The sequence below is a fragment of the Dendrobates tinctorius genome, unplaced genomic scaffold (genome assembly GCF_039654945.1).
Source record: "Dendrobates tinctorius isolate UK_male_01 unplaced genomic scaffold, ASM3965494v1 ptg000237l, whole genome shotgun sequence".
Lineage (NCBI taxonomy): Eukaryota > Metazoa > Chordata > Amphibia > Anura > Dendrobatidae > Dendrobates > Dendrobates tinctorius.
In genome coordinates, this window is record NW_027361904.1 from 7,231,357 (window position 1) to 7,250,339 (window position 18,983).

An 18,983-nucleotide genomic window follows, 5' to 3' on the forward strand; every position below is an offset into this window, starting at 1 on the left:
GCACTGTGTAGCGGTATTATTTGGGCACTATGTGATGGTATTATTTGGGCACTGTGCAGCGGTATTATTTGGGCACTATGTGATGGTATTATTTGGTCACTGTGTCGCGGTATTATTTGGTCACTGTGTTATTTAGGCACATTCAGTGACAAGAGCCCTTCCTTCATGCCTGCGGCTCCTTAGCTGCTGCAGAACTTCATTTTAAAGAAGGTGAAGGCGAGTGGAGTGGTTACATGAAGCTGTGAGGGGCCTCCCTGGCTGCTGCAGAACCTGTTTTTGCCTAAAACCTTTTATGTGGAAAAAAATCAATCACTAAACTGCGATCGTGCAGCTCCTCCAGGACTACAAGTCCCAGCAGCAGGGTGGGGAGCAGTGGTGTAATCCTTCAGCCCCTGACTAGTTATCCCCCCCCCCTCCAAAAGAGGTTTTGCAGCTGCGGAGGCAACATATATGTATGAGACACACAACCCAGCTGCTGCAGAACCTCTTGAGGGAATCCCACTCCGCAGGCCTGGAGGGATATAAGGGGCTTCTGGGCGGTAACGCCCTCATCGCTCCCAGCAGTGTGTCGCCGGTCGCGGCTGGTGGTCGCAACAGGTTGGTGACCCAGCGTCCGCTCCCTCCTCCGCGCAGTGTGGCCAGCCTCCGCCAGGGGGCGCCGCCGCTCTCCGGCACGGTGCGGCTCCGGCAGGCGCTCTCTGTCAGTGGCTTCCTCAGTCACATGGGTTGTGTGTGAGTTTAAAAGAGCGTAAACCGTGTGTCGCCGGTGCAGTGGCGGCGTCCGGAGCCCGCGGGGAGCGCTGGATATATGGTGGCGGCAGCAGCAGAGCCGGGGGTCCAGGAGCAGCAGCAGCCCCCCACCCGCTGTGAGTACACCCGCACCACCCCGCGCTCGTGTCTGTGGAGGAGGGACAGCAGGGATGCTGGCAGAGGCTCCGGGGAGGTGGGCACCTGGGGGCCCCATCACTGCTCTGGGGGCCAGGCCCGGGGGCCACTGCTGCAGGGCTACGAGAGCCGAGCAATTCAACTTCAAAGGGAGTGGCAGCAGAAGAAGAAGAGGCTCCATGTCATTGTCCAGGCTCCTCACAGCTGCAGAGGGAGCTGCCTGCCACTGCTGGGGGGGCTCCTGCCTGCCACTGCTGGGGGGGCTCCTGCCTGCCACTGCTGGGGGGGCTCCTGCCTGCCACTGCTGGGGGGGCTCCTGCCTGCCACTGCTGGGGGGGCTCCTGGCTGCCACTGCTGGGGGGGCTCCTGGCTGCCACTGCTGGGGGGGCTCCTGGCTGCCACTGCTGGGGGGGCTCCTGGCTGCCACTGCTGGGGGGGGCTCCTGGCTGCCACTGCTGGGGGGGCTCCTGGCTGCCACTGCTGGGGGGGCTCCTGCCTGCCACTGCTGGGGGGGCTCCTGGCTGCCACTGCTGGGGGGGCTCCTGCGGGGGGGCTCCTGCCTGCCACTGCTGGGGGGGCTCCTGCCTGCCACTGCTGGGGGGGCTGCTGCGGGGGGGCTCCTGCCTGCCACTGCTGGGGGGGGGGCTCCTGCCTGCCACTGCTGCTGGGGGGGGGGCTCCTGCCTGCCACTGCTGCTGGGGGGGGGGCTCCTGCCTGCCACTGTGCTTGGGGGCTCTTGCCTCTGTGCTGGGGGTCCTGTGCTCTGTGCTTGGGGTCCTCTGGGACCTGTTCTCTGTGATGGGGGGGGGGTCCTCTGTGCTGGGGGACCTATGTGCTGTTAGACCTCTGTACTTGGGGTCCTCTATACTGGGGTACCCCTGGTCTGTGCTTGGGGGGGGGGGTCCTCTGCTCTGGGACCAGTGCTCTGGGATCCCTGTGCTGGTGGACCTCTGTGTTTTGGGGTCCTCTGTGCTCTGGTACCCCTGGTATGTGTTAGGGGTCCTCTGTGATGGGGTACTTCTGTTCTGTGCTTGGGGAGATCCTCTGTGCTCTGGGATCCCTGTGATTATTATTATTTATTTAGTGATGGACAGGTCCTCTATACTAGGGGGTTCTCTGTGCTCTTAGACCTCTGTGCTCTGCTCTGTGCTGGGATCCTCTGTGCTCTGCTCTGTGCTGGGATCCTCTGTGCTCTGCTCTGTGCTCTGCTTGCAGTCCCTCTGTGACATTCTGTGCAGCTCTTTGGATACATCTATCTCTCCTTGTTACACTGTATCTCCTGCGCTCTCTGCTGTGTCCCCTGCCTTCTCCTGCGCTCTCTGCTGTGTCCCCTGCCTTCTCCTGCGCTCTCTGCTGTGTCCCCTGCCTTCTCTTGCGCTCTCTGCTGTGTCCCCTGCCTTCTCTTGCGCTCTCTGCTGTGTCCCCTGCCTTCTCCTGCGCTCTCTGCTGTGTCCCCTGCCTTCTCCTGCGCTCTCTGCTGTGTCCCCTGCCTTCTCTTGCGCTCTCTGCTGTGTCCCCTGCCTTCTCTTGCGCTCTCTGCTGTGTCCCCTGCCTTCTCTTGCGCTCTCTGCTGTGTCCCCTGCCTTCTCTTGCGCTCTCTGCTGTGTCCCCTGCGCTCTCTGCTGTGTCCCCTGCGCTCTCTGCTGTGTCCCCTGCGCTCTCTGCTCTGTCCCCTGCGCTCTCTGCTCTGTCCCCTGCGCTCTCTGCTCTGTCCCCTGCGCTCTCTGCTCTGTCCCCTGCCTTCTCTTGCGCTCTCTGCTCTGTCCCCTGCGCTCTCTGCTCTGTCCCCTGCGCTCTCTGCTCTGTCCCCTGCCTTCTCCTGCGCTCTCTGCTGTGTCCCCTGCACCCCGGGTGCCCGCTGCACTTCCTCTGCGCTGCTGTGGTGCCTGCTCAGTGTTACCGGGCGGGGAGCTGGCAGCCTCCTGATTGTCACATTTTCCTCGTTATTAGGGTCTGCTGCTATTCTCTCCCTTATAAAGCGCACTTCAAAGCCGGGCTGCTGCGTGCGTCTCGCCTGTGATTCTCCCCGGGTCACAGGGAAACACTTATCGGTGTTAAGTGCTGACTGTTTATTTACGTCGACACCGACCTCATTTTACACTTCTTCTTTTAAAAAAACAAAAAGCAAAAAAATAGCACTGCTGTCAGTGAAGGGTTAAATAATCAGTCATTATTATACATGGGTTTTGGTTGTGGCTCTTGGAGCGTTCGCCCCTTTTTCCCGGCTGAATTCCTCCGAGCTCGGGATGTTGGGAGGAGAAGAAAAAATAATTCGGAAAATCCTATAAAAAAAAAAAAAAAAAAATCTTTAAAGAGGACGGGGCAAATGTTTAAGTTTCCAAACTCTGAAAATCCTTGGATATTGGGAATTGTGGGTAACAAGTTATCCCTGTACTGTCCCCCACCCCCTTCTGTGTGACCCATGTACTGTCCCCCACCCCCTTCTGTGCGACCCATGTACTATCCCCCCACCCCCTTTGTGCGGTCCCTTCTTGTCCCCCTCTTTGCAGGTACTAGACCGGATTTTGTAACCACCGATCACTATTGAGCAGCCATTATGGGAATTGTGGTGTTTATGGACTGAACTATCGGACCTGCACCGACTTTCTGGGGTCCCATTGAACGCGACTTGTGATTGGTCGGCCACAGATGTGACCATTTTGGCCCCAATGCGACTGGTGTAGTAGCGCAGATTGTAAGACGTCCGTCCACTTGATGATCCAAGGGAAAGGAAAAGCCTTCTGGGGTCGTATGGTCACCTTGTGGTACCCATGGTCACCTTGTGGTGGTAGTGACGTCATCATATCTCTATGAGCTCAGCTTGTAGTTTTCGTTCTGACCTCGGGGACACAATTGTAGATAGAAATGTAACCATAGTCCCTGATACAATCAGTGACAGGGTGAAGTCTCGTAGATCAGGTCCGATTGTTTACCGTCTCTTTGGAGCCGCTGTCAGCGCCGCCATAAATCTCCATAAATTAGCGGAAGGCTCAGGAGTCAGACGTTGGACCCGCTTACAGTCGCCGCGCTTCACTCGTATAGCGAGGAGTATAACCTGACAAACGCTTGTATGGAAAAGTTATCAGTGTGTCAATCACCGGCGAGGCATCATCTGTCCCTGTATCAGCCGCGCGCGGCAGTGTAACCTGTGCTGTGCCGGGTGCACGGTGTCATTACATTATCTGAAGAAAGGATGGTCCGACACAACGAGTGTATGTCAACATGTCTTCAGTATTCCATAATGTGTAAGAGGTAGATAAGGAACCCGTCTGGCCGGCGCGGCTCTGTGTGTACGGCGTCGTATGAGCTGACGACGCGTTTTACATGGTATCGCCTTGGATTCATCCTCCATACAATGCTTCTCGTGTTTGGACGGAATCATAATCCTTTGTTTCCCGTCTTGAACTGTTGTATCTGTTTTGTTTTCCGGATTTTTTTTTTTTTTTTTCTCTTGTTGGTGCTGGATTTCCTCAAGTTTATTAACACTGATTGTGGTGTCACAGGGAGAGCGGAGATGTGGACATTATAGATGTGCGCTGGTCCAAGAGCAGCTCTATGGGGAAGTAAATGAATATTTACACAAACCATGCATCCTTTCCACATGACGTCTAATTGCTGCTGATGTTCAGCGCTCCGCTGCCGTTAACCAGTGCGGGTTATTTCAGAGGAACGACTGGTGGGGAAGCGATAAATACTGATAATGGAGGGACTGATGGAGGATAGTGGAGGCACTGGTAGAGAAGGGAAGGATACTGGAGCCGCTGGTGGGGAAACGATAGATACTGATAATGGAGGGACTGATAAGGGAAGGATAGTGGAGGCACTGGTGGGGAAGGGAAGGATACTGGAGCCGCTGGTGGGGAAACGATAGATACTGATAATGGAGGGACTGATAAGGGAAAGATAGTGGAGGCACTGGTGGGGAAAGGACGGATACTGGAGCCACTGGTGGGAAAACGATAGATACTGATAATGGAGGGACTGATAAGGGAAAGATAGTGGAGGCACTGGTGGGGAAAGGACGGATACTGGAGCCACTGGTGGGAAAACGATAGATACTGATAATGGAGGGACTGATGAGGGAAGGATAGTGGAGGCACTGGTGGGGAAGGGAAGGATACTGGAGCCGCTGGTGGGGAAACGATAGATACTGATAATGGAGGGACTGATAAGGGAAGGATAGTGGAGGCACTGTTGGGGAAGGGAAGGATACTGGAGCCGCTGGTGGGGAAACGATAGATACTGATAATGGAGGGACTGATGGAGGATAGTGGAGGCACTGGTAGAGAAGGGAAGGATACTGGAGCCACTGGTGGGGAAACGATAGATACTGATAATGGAGGGACTGATGAGGGAAGGATAGTGGAGGCACTGAAGGGGAAGGGACGGATACTGGTGGGGAAGGACGGATACTGGAGCTTCTGGTGGGGAAAGGATAGATACTGATAATGGAGGGACTGATAAGGGAAGGATAGTGGAGGCACTGGTGGGGAAAGGACGGATACTGGAGCCACTGGTGGGAAAACGATAGATACTGATAATGGAGGGACTGATGAGGGAAGGATAGTGGAGGCACTGAAGGGGAAGGGACGGATACTGGTGGGGAAGGACGGATACTGGAGCTTCTGGTGGGGAAAGGATAGATACTGATAATGGAGGGACTGATAAGGGAAGGATAGTGGAGGCACTGGTGGGGAAAGGACGGATACTGGAGCCACTGGTGGGAAAACGATAAATACTGATAATGGAGGGACTGGTGGGGAAGGGATACTGGAGCCACTGATGGGGAAGGGATGGATACTGGAGCCGCTGATGGGAAAACGATAGATACTGATAATGGAGGGACTGATAAGGGAAGGATAGTGGAGGCACTGGTGGGGAAAGGACGGATACTGGTGGGGAAGGGACTGATACTGGAGAGACTGGTGGGGAAGGGACGGATACTGGAGATACTGGTGGGGAAGGGATACTGGTGCCGCTGATGGGGGGGGGGGGGGGGAGGGACAGATACTGGAACCACTAATGAGGAGGAAGGATGCTGGAGCTGCTGATGGGGAAGGGAAAGGACCTGGAGAACCTGGTGGGGAAGAGAGACTGGAGCCACTGGTGGTGGAGGGGGGGAAGAGATTGGAGCCACTGCTGGCGGCCAAGGGGGGGAAAGAGACTGGAGCCACTGGTGGTGGAGGGGGGGAAGAGACTGGAGCCACTGGTGGTGGAGGGGGGAAGAGACTGGAGCCACTGGTGGAGGAGGGGGGGGAAGAGACTGGAGCCACTGGTGGTGGAGGGGGGGGAAGAGACTGGAGCCACTGGTGGTGGAGGGGGGGGGGGAAGAGACTGGAGCCACTGGTGGTGGGGGGGGGGGGGAAGAGACTGGACCCTCTGGTGGTGGAGGGGGGGGGGAAGAGACTGGAGCCACTGGTGGTGGAGGGGGGGAAGAGACTGGAGCCTCTGGTGGTGGAGGGGGGGGGCAGAGACTGGAGCCTCTGGTGGAGGGGGGTGGGGCAGAGACTGGAGCCACTGGTGGTGGAGGGGGGGGGGGCAGAGACTGGAGCCACTGGTGGTGGAGGGGGGGCAGAGACTGGAGCCACTGGTGGTGGAGGGGGGGGGAAGAGACTGGAGCCACTGGTGGTGGAGGGGGGGGAAGAGACTGGAGCCACTGGTGGTGGAGGGGGGGGCAGAGACTGGAGCCTCTGGTGGTGGAGGGGGGGGGGGAAGAGACTGGAGCCACTGGTGGTGGAGGGGGGGGGAAGAGACTGGAGCCACTGGTGGTGGAGGGGGGGGAAGAGACTGGAGCCACTGGTGGTGGAGGGGGGGGAAGAGACTGGAGTCTCTGGTGGTGGAGGGGGGGGCAGAGACTGGAGCCTCTGGTGGTGGAGGGGGGGGGCAGAGACTGGAGCCACTGGTGGTGGAGGGGGGGGGAAGAGACTGGAGCCACTGGTGGTGGAGGGGGGGGGGGGAGAGACTGGAGCCACTGGTGGAGGGGGGGGGAGACTGGAGCCACTGGTGGAGGGGGGGGGGAAGAGACTGGAGCCACTGGTGGTGGAGGGGGGGAAGAGACTGGAGCCACTGGTGGTGGAGGGGGGGGGGGAAGAGACTGGAGCCACTGGTGGTGGAGGGGGGGGAAGAGACTGGAGCCACTGGTGGTGGAGGGGGGGGGGAGACGAGCTGCTGGTGGTGGAGGGGGGGGGGAGAGACTGGAGCCACTGGTGGTGGAGGGGGGGGGGGAAGAGACTGGAGCCACTGGTGGTGGAGGGGGGGGGGAGACGAGCTGCTGGTGGTGGAGGGGGGGGGGAGAGACTGGAGCCACTGGTGGTGGAGGGGGGGAAGAGACGAGCTGCTGGTGGTGGAGGCGATTTTTTTGGGGGGAGTGAAAAGATGTTACTTATAGAGTAGAAGTGATCTGTTTCCTCTCTTCTACCATTTGTATCCAGCGTCTAAGTATTTTGCTTTCTACGTTTTCTGAATCTGTCGTGTCCTGTATAAAGTGTACTCTAGATATGAGCCGGCTCCGCGCCCGGCTCCTCGTCTCCTCACACTGTTGGGTTACATGTTTCTCGTGTTTCTGTCATTTTCTTGGATCTCGACCTCTCGTCATAAACAAGAGATGATAAGTGACAGGAGTTTCCTGGTACCCGCTGTCCGTGTCTTGGGGAGGGGAAGGTTCTGTTTGTCGTGTGTCTGTTTTGGCGCTTAAGATCCAGGAACAAAATGAGAAAGTCAGAAACCTCCGTAATAGCGATGGATGAACTGATCCAGCCCGAGGCTGCGCCACCTGCACAGCGTTACTGGCTGCCACATACACTTCCATGGCTGATGGTAGTAATTAAGTAATTTACTGGGTAACACCACTCACACGAGAGGTTATAATCTCCTGAGCCTCCTAGAAATAACATTTATCAGAAGAGTTGTTCTAACGGTTTGTCAGTCTGCGAGACTTCGTGTGATATACCTGATGGTCGGTATTCCGAAGTGTAACGTGTACGGACTAAAGGAAGAACCGCGCATGCACAACTTCAGAAGGTGCTCAAGTAGGGCCCCGCACCATACATGAATAATGAAGAAAACTTGGCACTCAACTTCTAGAACATTTTTTTGGATTTTTTAATGCAGCCAGAAAATAATAGACGTTTCGTCCTCACTGGCCTCCATCAGTACCAGACTGCAGTATAGCAGTTAATCGCATTCAGTGGACAGCTGACCAACAGTGGATTCTGGGTCGCTGATGTCTGCATGGCACCCCCACCCACCCAGGTACTATTTGATTCAGGCTCCATGCCCAGCGCTTAGTGCATGACCAGACACAATTAAAGTGACTATGGTGTCACTTCTATTATCGCACTGAATGCGATTAACTACTATACTGCAGTCTGTTACTGATGAAGGCCGGTGAGGCCGAAACGTCTGTTATTTTCTGGCTACATTAAAAAATCCAAAAAAATGTTCTAGAAGTTTTGCCAAGTTTTCTATATTATTGTGTACGGACTGACATGAATGCCTACTATAATACTGCCCCCTATGTACAATAATATAACTACTATAATACTGCCCCTATGTACAAGAATATAACTACTATAATACTGCTCCTATATACAAGAATATAACTACTATAATACTGCCCCTATGTACAAAAATATAACTACTATAATACTGCACCTATGTACAAGAATATAACTACTATAATACTGCTCCTATATACAAGAATATAACTACTATAATACTGCTCCTATGTACAAGAATATAACTACTATAATACTGCCCCATGTACAAGAATATAACTACTATAATACTGCCCTCTATGTACAAGAATATAACTACTATAATACTGCCCCTATGTACAAGAATATAACTACTATAATACTGCTCCTATGTACAATAATATAACTACTGTAATACTGCCCCCCCTATATACAAGAATATAACTACTATAATACTGCTCCTATGTACAATAATATAACTACTGTAATACTGCCCCCCCTATATACAAGAATATAACTACTATAATACTGCTCCTATGTACAATAATATAACTACTGTAATACTGCCCCCCCTATATACAAGAATATAACTACTATAATACTGCTCCTATGTACAAGAATATAACTACTATAATACTGCCCTCTATGTACAAGAATATAACTACTGTAATACTGCTCCTATGTACAAGAATATAACTACTATAATACTGCTCCCTATGTACAAGAATATAACTACTGTAATACTGCTCCTATGTACAAGAATATAACTACTATAATACTGCTCCTATGTACAAGAATATAACTACTATAATACTGCTCCTATGTACAAGAATATAACTACTATAATACTGCTCCTATATACAAGAATATAACTACTATAATACTGCCCTCTATGTACAAGAATATAACTACTATAATACTGCCCCCTATGTACAAGAATATAACTACTATAATACTGCCCCTATGTACAAGAATATAACTACTATAATACTGCCCTCTATGTACAAGAATATAACTACTATAATACTGCCCCTATGTACAAGAATATAACTACTATAATACTGCCCTCTATGTACAAGAATATAACTACTATAATACTGCTCCTATGTACAAGAATATAACTACTATAATACTGCCCTATATACAAGAATATAACTACTATAATACTGCCCCTATGTAGAAGAATATAACTACTATAATACTGCCCCATGTACAAGAATATAACTACTATAATACTGCCCTCTATGTACAAGAATATAACTACTATAATACTGCCCCTATGTACAAGAATATAACTACTATAATACTGCCCTCTATGTACAAGAATATAACTACTATAATACTGCTCCTATGTACAAGAATATAACTACTATAATACTGCCCTATATACAAGAATATAACTACTATAATACTGCCCCTATGTAGAAGAATATAACTACTATAATACTGCCCCTATGTACAAGAATATAACTACTATAATACTGCCCTCTATGTACAAGAATATAACTACTATAATACTGCTCCTATGTACAATAATATAACTACTGTAATACTGCCCCCCCTATATACAAGAATATAACTACTATAATACTGCTCCTATGTACAAGAATATAACTACTATAATACTGCCCTCTATGTACAAGAATATAACTACTGTAATACTGCTCCTATGTACAAGAATATAACTACTATAATACTGCTCCCTATGTACAAGAATATAACTACTGTAATACTGCTCCTATGTACAAGAATATAACTACTATAATACTGCGCCTATGTACAATAATATAACTACTGTAATACTGCCCCCCCTATATACAAGAATATAACTACTATAATACTGCCCCTATGTACAAGAATATAACTACTATAATACTGCCCCCCCTATATACAAGAATATAACTACTATAATACTGCCCCTATGTACAATAATATAACTACTGTAATACTGCCCCCCCTATGTACAAGAATATAACTACTATAATACTGCCCTCTATGTACAAGAATATAACTACTGTAATACTGCTCCTATGTACAAGAATATAACTACTGTAATACTGCTCCTATGTACAAGAATATAACTACTATAATACTGCTCCCTATGTACAAGAATATAACTACTATAATACTGCCCCCTATGTACAAGAATATAACTACTATAATACTGCCCCCTATGTACAAGAATATAACTACTATAATTCTGCTCCCTATGTACAAGAATATAACTACTATAATACTGCTCCTGTGTACAAGAATATAAATACTATAATACTGCCCCTATGTACAAGAATATAACTACTATAATACTGCCCCTATGTACAAGAATATAACTACTATAATACTGCTCCCTATGTACAAGAATATAACTACTATAATACTGCTCCCTATGTACAAGAATATAACTACTATAATACTGCTCCCTATGTACAAGAATATAACTACTATAATACTGCTCCCTATGTACAAGAATATAACTACTATAATACTGCCCCCTATGTACAAGAATATAACTACTATAATACTGCCCCCTATGTACAAGAATATAACTACTATAATACTGCCTCTATGTACAAGAATATAACTACTATAATACTGCCTCTATGTACAAGAATATAACTACTATAATACTGCCTCTATGTACAAGAATATAACTACTATAATACTGCTCCTATGTACAAGAATATAACTACTATAATACTGCCCCTATGTACAAGAATATAACTACTATAATACTGCCTCTATGTACAAGAATATAACTACTATAATACTGCTCCTATGTACAAGAATATAACTACTATAATACTGCCCCTATGTACAAGAATATAACTACTATAATACTGCCCCTATGTACAAGAATATAACTACTATAATACTGCTCCCTATGTACAAGAATATAACTACTATAATACTGCCCCTATGTACATTTGTGACCACCAGCGCTCGTCTCGTTGTGTGACCTGCACATTACTATACACTAAACATCTGATGGCGCTATACTATGCCATTCTGCAGTGGAGCATTTTGTAGCATGTAGCTGCCAGATATCGGGGTCTTTACTATGATGCTTACTGGTGGGGACCCCTGTAATCCATCACTGATTCTGTGTTTTGGTCTTGCTTTTTATACAGTGTGACTGCTTCTCCTTAGAGATGCGCGTCTGCCGGATGCTGGCGCTGCTCCTCTCCAGAGTCATGATTCCTGAGTTGTGGCGATGGACCAGCCTGAAGCCTTATTTCTGTTGGTGTCAGGGGAGAGTCACATCTGTCCCCTTCTGCAGGTTGATTGGGGTACTACAAGTCACTGGGTGTCCAGTACCTACTGAAGACCTCCACAGAAGCCCTGTGAGCAGTCGTGCCCTCTCTATGATGTCCAAATACGACACGTTCTGGGGTCCTGCTTGGTGGACAATCCCTTTAAGGCTCCTGATCTTCTGGACACTGGCTCCCCACCAGCCTTGGCATCATACAATGATGTGACTTATATTTGGAGGTCGGGGGGTTTCTGTCTCTCGGCCCCTCTGTTCTTCTCTGCTTTTGTGAAGCCACAGAGGTGGGCAGCAGTGGAGGAGAATTGGCTTTTGTGGTGTGGTGTAAGGCCCCGCAGGGGGTCGGTTATCATGCACAAACCTCCCACGTGGAGATCTTTGTTGCTGGTGGGTCTAAGAAGTGGACGATGCATTTACTAATAATTCAGGGAAACCCACCCACACATCTGCTGCAGCCCCCCCGGTGTGATGGATCCAGCTCCTGCTTGTGGAATTATAAATCAGCAATGACGGCGAAACACAGTAACGACATTCATCCCGGCCAAGCCTAAAAACCTCAGCGTGTGTGGACTGGACCACGGGCGCGGAGATGCCTGGTGTCATGTAGGCACGTGGGCACCACCGCAGCAGATCCGGCCCTAGGGGCCACCGCTCGGATGTCCCCCCCAGTGCACAATACGAGCAGTCAGACCACCGGCCCCCGCTCCCCTCGTAACCATCGGAGTATAACGCTGCTCTGAGTGTTTACACGTCTATAATTGGGCTCCATGTTGGTCCAGGTGTGTTACGTGAGTGATTTATAAGGGTCCGTGTTACACTGAGGTCAGCCATACCTGTTTTATGTCAGCCTCTAATCCCACCAGGCTCACGGCTCATAAAGCCGGGACGTAGAGCCGCGGAGCAGAGCTTTGAGATATGACCGTCTGGTTATTACACGTCGTATTCATCTGCTGTCCGTCACGTATGTAGCTCTCACATGCTCCGCAGCGCTGCACGAGAGCGCTGAGTGGTCCCCCATCTGTGGTCAGACACTTCGACGCAATGTTATAAGATTCGGGTCACCTTTTTCTTACATTGTGGACACTAAGGGGGACATGAAAGACCCTTGACCCCTAGGGACATCATGGCTGATCCATCTTCCCATTGCTGCAATGTTCTGACTCTATCAGTGGCTGAAGACTCATGGTTGGGGTGACACTCTCTTTGTTACCACACACACACACACACACACGCGCACACATTCTTATTTATTTGGCAACTTTGGCTGTGACATCGATCGAACAGCTAAGGATCGGTAGGTGCCGACGCTACAACGCCGCATTGTGCAGACGAATGGGGTCACATGTTGTCCCATGGGGAACTACGACAAGTGAGTTGCAAAACGTCAAATCAAATTTAGATTTTTGCGATTTGCTGGTCTTGGTACCCCAAGGATTGTGATGTGACACCCCCCCCCCCCCCCCCCCCCCCCCTCCACCTGCGCATGGCGATCTGTGGCCGCGCGACCCGTCTAATAAACCTTATAGCACTACTGTGGCCCATCCTTATGTATGAGATCATGGGGCAAGTACAAGAGTGAGTGTCACACCAAGAGAGCGTGACCCGTCCATGTGTCATGGCCAAAGCCACCAAGTACCTCCATTCTAATATGAGATCATGGGGCAAGAACAAGAGATTGCAACCCGTCCACGTGTCATGGCCAAAGCCACCAAGTACCTCCAGCCTAATATATGAGATCATGGGGCAAGAACAAGAGATTGCGACCTGTGCACATGTCATGGCCAAAGCCACCAAGTACCTCCAGCCTAATATATGAGATCATGGGGCAAGAACAAGTGATTGCTACCCGTCCACATGTCGTGGGCAAAGCCACCAAGTACCTCAACCCTAATACATGAGATCATGGGGCAAGTACAAGAGTGAGTGTCACACCAAGAGAGCGCGGCCCGTCCATGTGTCATGGCCAAAGCCACCAAGTACCTGCATCCTAATACATGAGATCATGGGGCAAGTACAAGACAGCGCGACCCATCCACATGTCATGGCCAAAGCCACCAAGTACCTCCAGCCTAATATATGAAATCATGGAGCAAGAACAAGAGATTGCGACCCGTACATGTGTCATGGCCAAAGCCACCAAGTACCTCCAGCCTAACCGATAAAATCACAGGGTAAAATGGGGGGGAAAAGTAAGAGTGCGCGTGTCCCCATCCCACCAGACATGGGCACCGGTGGAGCATGCCCCTTCCACGTGTTCAGATTCCTCTTCTCTGCCTCCCACTCCACACTTTTTATTTTTTGTGTTAATTCATAATTGTTTTTCCCACCGGATCTGCGCCTGTATCTCCTGCCTGCTCTGTCCTCCAATTGTCCAAGCTCTGAGCAATGAGACTCAGACGACCCCGCGCTCAGCCCGTCTATCCTAGAGTCACCACTGGGTGGATCGTGTCCTACGGTGACACTATGGGGGGGCGTTCATTCCGATCTCCAGACTCTGCAGATGTGGATCCTGATAAATCGGGGGCAGTCGCTCTGTGATAGGCGTCATATACTTTTCTAACTTTTGTGCTGTTTACGTGCGGGAAATTTTACGCGCTCATGGCGATCATAAAAAAATAAAAATAAGGCAAATCCAAAAAGTTTTTTATTTTTACTGCAAACTCAATAAAGGGTTTTATTATCGCAGGACACTTTGTGGGATTATATATATATATATATATATATATATATATATATATATATATATATATATATATATTTTTTTTTTATAAATAATTATCTTCACGAACTTACCGAGTACAGTCATACAAGTCGTGGCCAATGACGAGCCGTGGTAAAGTCTTCACGAAAAGTTTCTATTTTATTTATTTATTTTTTTTTTTCTAGTCTCTAATTCACAGAAGCTTTTCTAAGAACAGCGACTTTATTATTTTTGTGCAACGAATGTTTTATTAAATCGACCCATTAATTAGGCGATAGAGTTTTCATTTTCATCATTACTTTAATTACGATGTATATTTTTGTTGCCACGTCCTCTGCGTTCTTCCTCGGATTTTCCTAGTATTATTATTTACATTTTCAGTTTTTATTAGATATTTTTTTTTTTTTTATACATTTAGTTTATTGATCACATTATATTTCTAGCACTTTTTATTATTTCTATTTCTGTTCACTAATTGCTTTTATAACTGATTTATGTTGTTGTTTTTAGTACTTTTTGCCATATTATTTTTTTTTTTTTTTTTTTTTTCCTCCTCTCTAGAAACTAATAAACTTCTCTTAATGTTCTCGTGTGAATCTTCCCTTGACTCCAGGACGTGGTGTAATAATGAAGATCCACGACTGCGGGGATTACAAGGCCCGTAAAGCAGCGTGCGTCTGTCAGATCCTCGGGGCGACACCGGAGAATTATAGAATTCCAGCTATTCTGCTTCAGCGAGAGGCTCAATCATAACTTAGGGAGTTGATCTTTGCGCCACTGGACGCCGAGCTCCAATATAATATATGATCCGCTCTCCCCATGATGGGGGGGATATTCCACGCAAAATCACTTTTCTTTTTGTTAAAAAAAAATGTGCTATAAATCAGGATCAGAAACTCAGACCCCAATTTATCAATTTATTTATTTTTTTTTTAAGTCACTTTTTGAGCCCAATTCATTATTGCATTTGCGCCTGTGGTTTGTATAGTTTTTAGGGCACAATTCTTATTTTATTTCATTATTATTTTATTATTACTTTATTATTTTTATTATATATACATAAACTTTTTTTTTTTTGGGTCACTTTTCTTTCTTTTCTTGTGGTATTCGCTGTTGTCTTCAGAATTGCCCTTGTAGATTGAGTTTTGGTTGTTTGTTTTCTCTTTAACCTCATTTGCGCTTTTTTATTTATTTATTTATTTTTTTTTTATAAATTTGTACCAAAATAGAGGACCTACGTAAAATCGCTGGATAATGGAGAATATTTGCGGCAAATTAAAAAAAAAAAAGCTTTGACATTGAGAACTGCACACAATGATGAACATTAAAAAAAGCTAGCCATATAAAATGTTAAAAAAAGGCAAAAGCTGGAAAAACTTTTTATAAAAAAAAAAATTTCCAGCTTTTGCCTCCTTTTTTTTAAATTTTATATGGCTAGTTTTTTTAATGTTCATCATTGTGTGCAGTTCTCAATGTCAAAGCTTTTTTTTTTTTTTTATATAAACTCTTTTCCCCCGGAAGTAGTTTCACGTAAGTCTGAAGGTTGTTTTGACATTTTAGTGGAACACTTGACAAAAAAAAAAGTATAAAACAAATATCAATTTTTGATTTTTGCAAACAAATTCATAAACTGTGTTCCCCATATGTGTTCCCCATATTTATTTATCTTAACTTTTTGTGCACCAAATTGTAAAAAAAAAAAATAACGAAAATGAGATAAAGGGGGGGGGGGGTGTGTGTGTGATGACTTAAAAAAGAAAGCACAAATTATGAATTTGCCCAGTGTTTCTAAGGTTTTCTAAAACTTTCAGTAAATCTGTAACAAGTGAAAGAAATAAGGAATGAATTGTACAATCGTCACTTAATGACCAGGTGGAATTAATTCCCCCCTGGTCCGGGATGTTAACCCTACAACATTGCCAGTTTACAGTTTAGGGTTAAAGCTCTTGCAATCTTTCCCAAGGGAGACAGAAACTGTTAATTACGACTTCTGTCTTCTTATTTCCCAGCTATGTAACCTTCAGTGAGTGCTGTGCAGGAAACGTCCGCTCTGCCGATGCGTCTGTACAACGCGGACGTCACATGATCACGGCGTCTCAGCCCGACACAACGAACGGCCGGGTCCTAGCAGATCCGGTTTAGCTCTCACTGTAGTGGCCTCATTTCTCCTGTAACTGGGGCTCCTATGACTGCCTCGGTTACAGTGGGGGGAAAAAAATGTGCAATAAAATTAAAATCTTCCTCAGAGATCTTTGCGCTCTTGCGGGGGATAAATTGTGTAAAAACAAACAATTCTTATCATTTATAACATTGGGAAACAAAAAAAAAATAGAAAAGTAAGATCCCTCACCTCTAAAAATAGAAAAAAAAATCTTTTTTCTTTTCGTATAAAATGCATTTTATAACGCATGTATCACAAAAAAATTAAAGTCTGCACTTTCGGTCTTTATATAACAGTAACAACCTGGAAAATAGATTATTTGCTGTGAAATAGGAGCAGAAAAATAAAAACTATATTAAATAATATTAAAAAAAAAATACTGAAACAAAAGTTTGTTTAACATAGCAGAAAAAATTAAAAACCTACACTGTAATTTATGCTTATTTTTTGCACATAAAAAAACTCCTAGAACCACATGTAATAAAAATAAATATATATACTTAAAACGAGAGGCAAAATAAATTTTCCGGTAGTTATTGGGTCCTCAGACCGACCTGGTCACTAAGAAGTTACTGGCACATTATAAGATTTCACAGCTCGGAATATTACTGATAATTAATATGACGTACGGGAGATCGCGGCTCTACAGGTCGTCGCTCCCAGAGTTATCTGTTCCTTATTATTTCGGGACATTTTTGCAGGAAAACTTTCCCGTCCTCCTATTCAGAAATAGAATTTCAGAGACGGAATGTTCTCACTTTCAATCAACTGTTTCCTTTTCTTTCTCTATATTTTTTTTTTTTTTTTTAATGGACTTGTAAAATCCACTGCCGACCACATTAACCCCTGTTGCACCTCGTCTGCGGTCATCCCTCATAGGCCTGTGAGGACTTTACGAGGGTCGTCTCGCACGCGGCCGTATAACGGCTATTTTCACACGTCGGCTGTCTTTATGTAATCCTGTTTATTTGGAATACATTAGGATGGATCTCGGTAATGGCAGGCATCCCTCTGAGGTGTAATTACAGGGTTTACGGGCTGGCTTTATATAGATATGATACCATCTCTGCTTTATGGGCTCCAGCCCTGGCGGGGTCCCTGGCCACTTACAGGCCTCGGAGAAATGAATAAGCTCCATCCTATCCCCTAATCTGGAGGCTTGTAAAGCCTGGAGACGTCTTGTTTGGGCATCTGTACCAGATGTGTGAGCAGTTCCTCGTAAAACTCTTTTTGTTTAAGGAGTTATCAGCTCCGACTGTCAATCATCCCCCCGAGCGTCTGGTGGATTTGTCTTTCCTCTTCCCTTCGTGTGACAGATTATGAAAACTCCTCGATGAGAAGTCATAATAAGGCTTTGTTCTTAGTCTCAACCCTGAATAGAAATATTCGGGAACCGTAAATGGATATCGACCTAAGACTCCGGCACACAAACATCCTCCGAGAACAGTCTCATGTGTCGGAGGAAAGTCATGCCCCAAAAAGCTGTAAAATGAACATTTCATGAGACTGTGAAGGTCCCAGTAGAAGAAACGCTCAAGAACTTCTTTCTCCTTCCCCCAACCTTCATGATAAATTTTCGGGATTGAAGCCAAGATGATCGAATTATTAGAAAAGTATTCGCACGTATTGGACAGTCACTACTCTTGACTATAACCATGGCCTCCTCGCTAGTGATCAGTTGTAGTCTGTGGGTAGACCTGGTAGTAAACGTTCAATTTCCCAGCAGCTCCCCCACAGGGTAAATCAAGTATTACATTGTATAGTCATGTTAATGGGCTGGGCAGGTCCTCCAGAGCGAGAGAAGCTCTTTACAACTGTTCTCCAATAAATGAGGATCCTGAACAGAGAACCTCTACCCCCACTATCAACCCAGAATGGGGTCTATGCAAATGTTTTTTTTATAAAGTAGCCAACAGATTTTGGGTAAGTTTTTTAAATAGAGGGGCAGCAAGTGCCATCATTATATCCGGTGCACCCCTTCATTCCACCCTAGTAGTACTCAACATTTGTGTTTGTATCACGCTTCCATGCGACCTCAGTGGATACTCTTAGGTTGAGATTTCCAACAATGACATCCTCTCGTAGTCTCCATCAGAGCATCAAAGACGTGGCATCACTGAGACCATTGGCAATAACCATATGATTGACAGGAATCACCGAGCAGTGTAGTGGGAGGTTGAGAACTTGATTTGGTTCTCCAGCTTTTACCTTTCATCTCACTGAGGGTTCATTGTATCGCGGCTTTTTGATATTCGCTGGACTTGAGTTTTTCTTCTATTGTATTTTTTTCTGACATTGGTACATGAAGACATTGGGACTGGAAATGTTTCACTTTTTAAGTTCGCAATATTTGTGATTGTTGCTGGTTTTTCTCTTCTAACTCTGTCAAGCTGACACTTTTCATTAAACTTAACGATGAGCTAAAGAGTCAATGTGGCTACATGGAAACGAACCATTTGACTAAAGATACAACGTGGGAAAAGATTGTGTTTGATT

The 18,983-nt window shown here is 46.8% G+C and overlaps 1 protein-coding gene across 2 annotated transcripts in view; it reads left to right on the forward strand.

Annotated features, from left to right (window-relative positions):
• Positions 1-704: 704 nt before the first annotated feature.
• The window catches only part of CNTFR (ciliary neurotrophic factor receptor), a 483,759-nt gene continuing 465,480 nt past the window's right edge, over positions 705-18,983 (forward strand). For both annotated transcript variants that reach the window (XM_073556707.1, XM_073556705.1), the window contains exon 1: positions 705-866. The gene's annotated coding sequence lies outside the window, so the exon portion shown is untranslated. The remainder of the gene's footprint in view (positions 867-18,983) is intronic.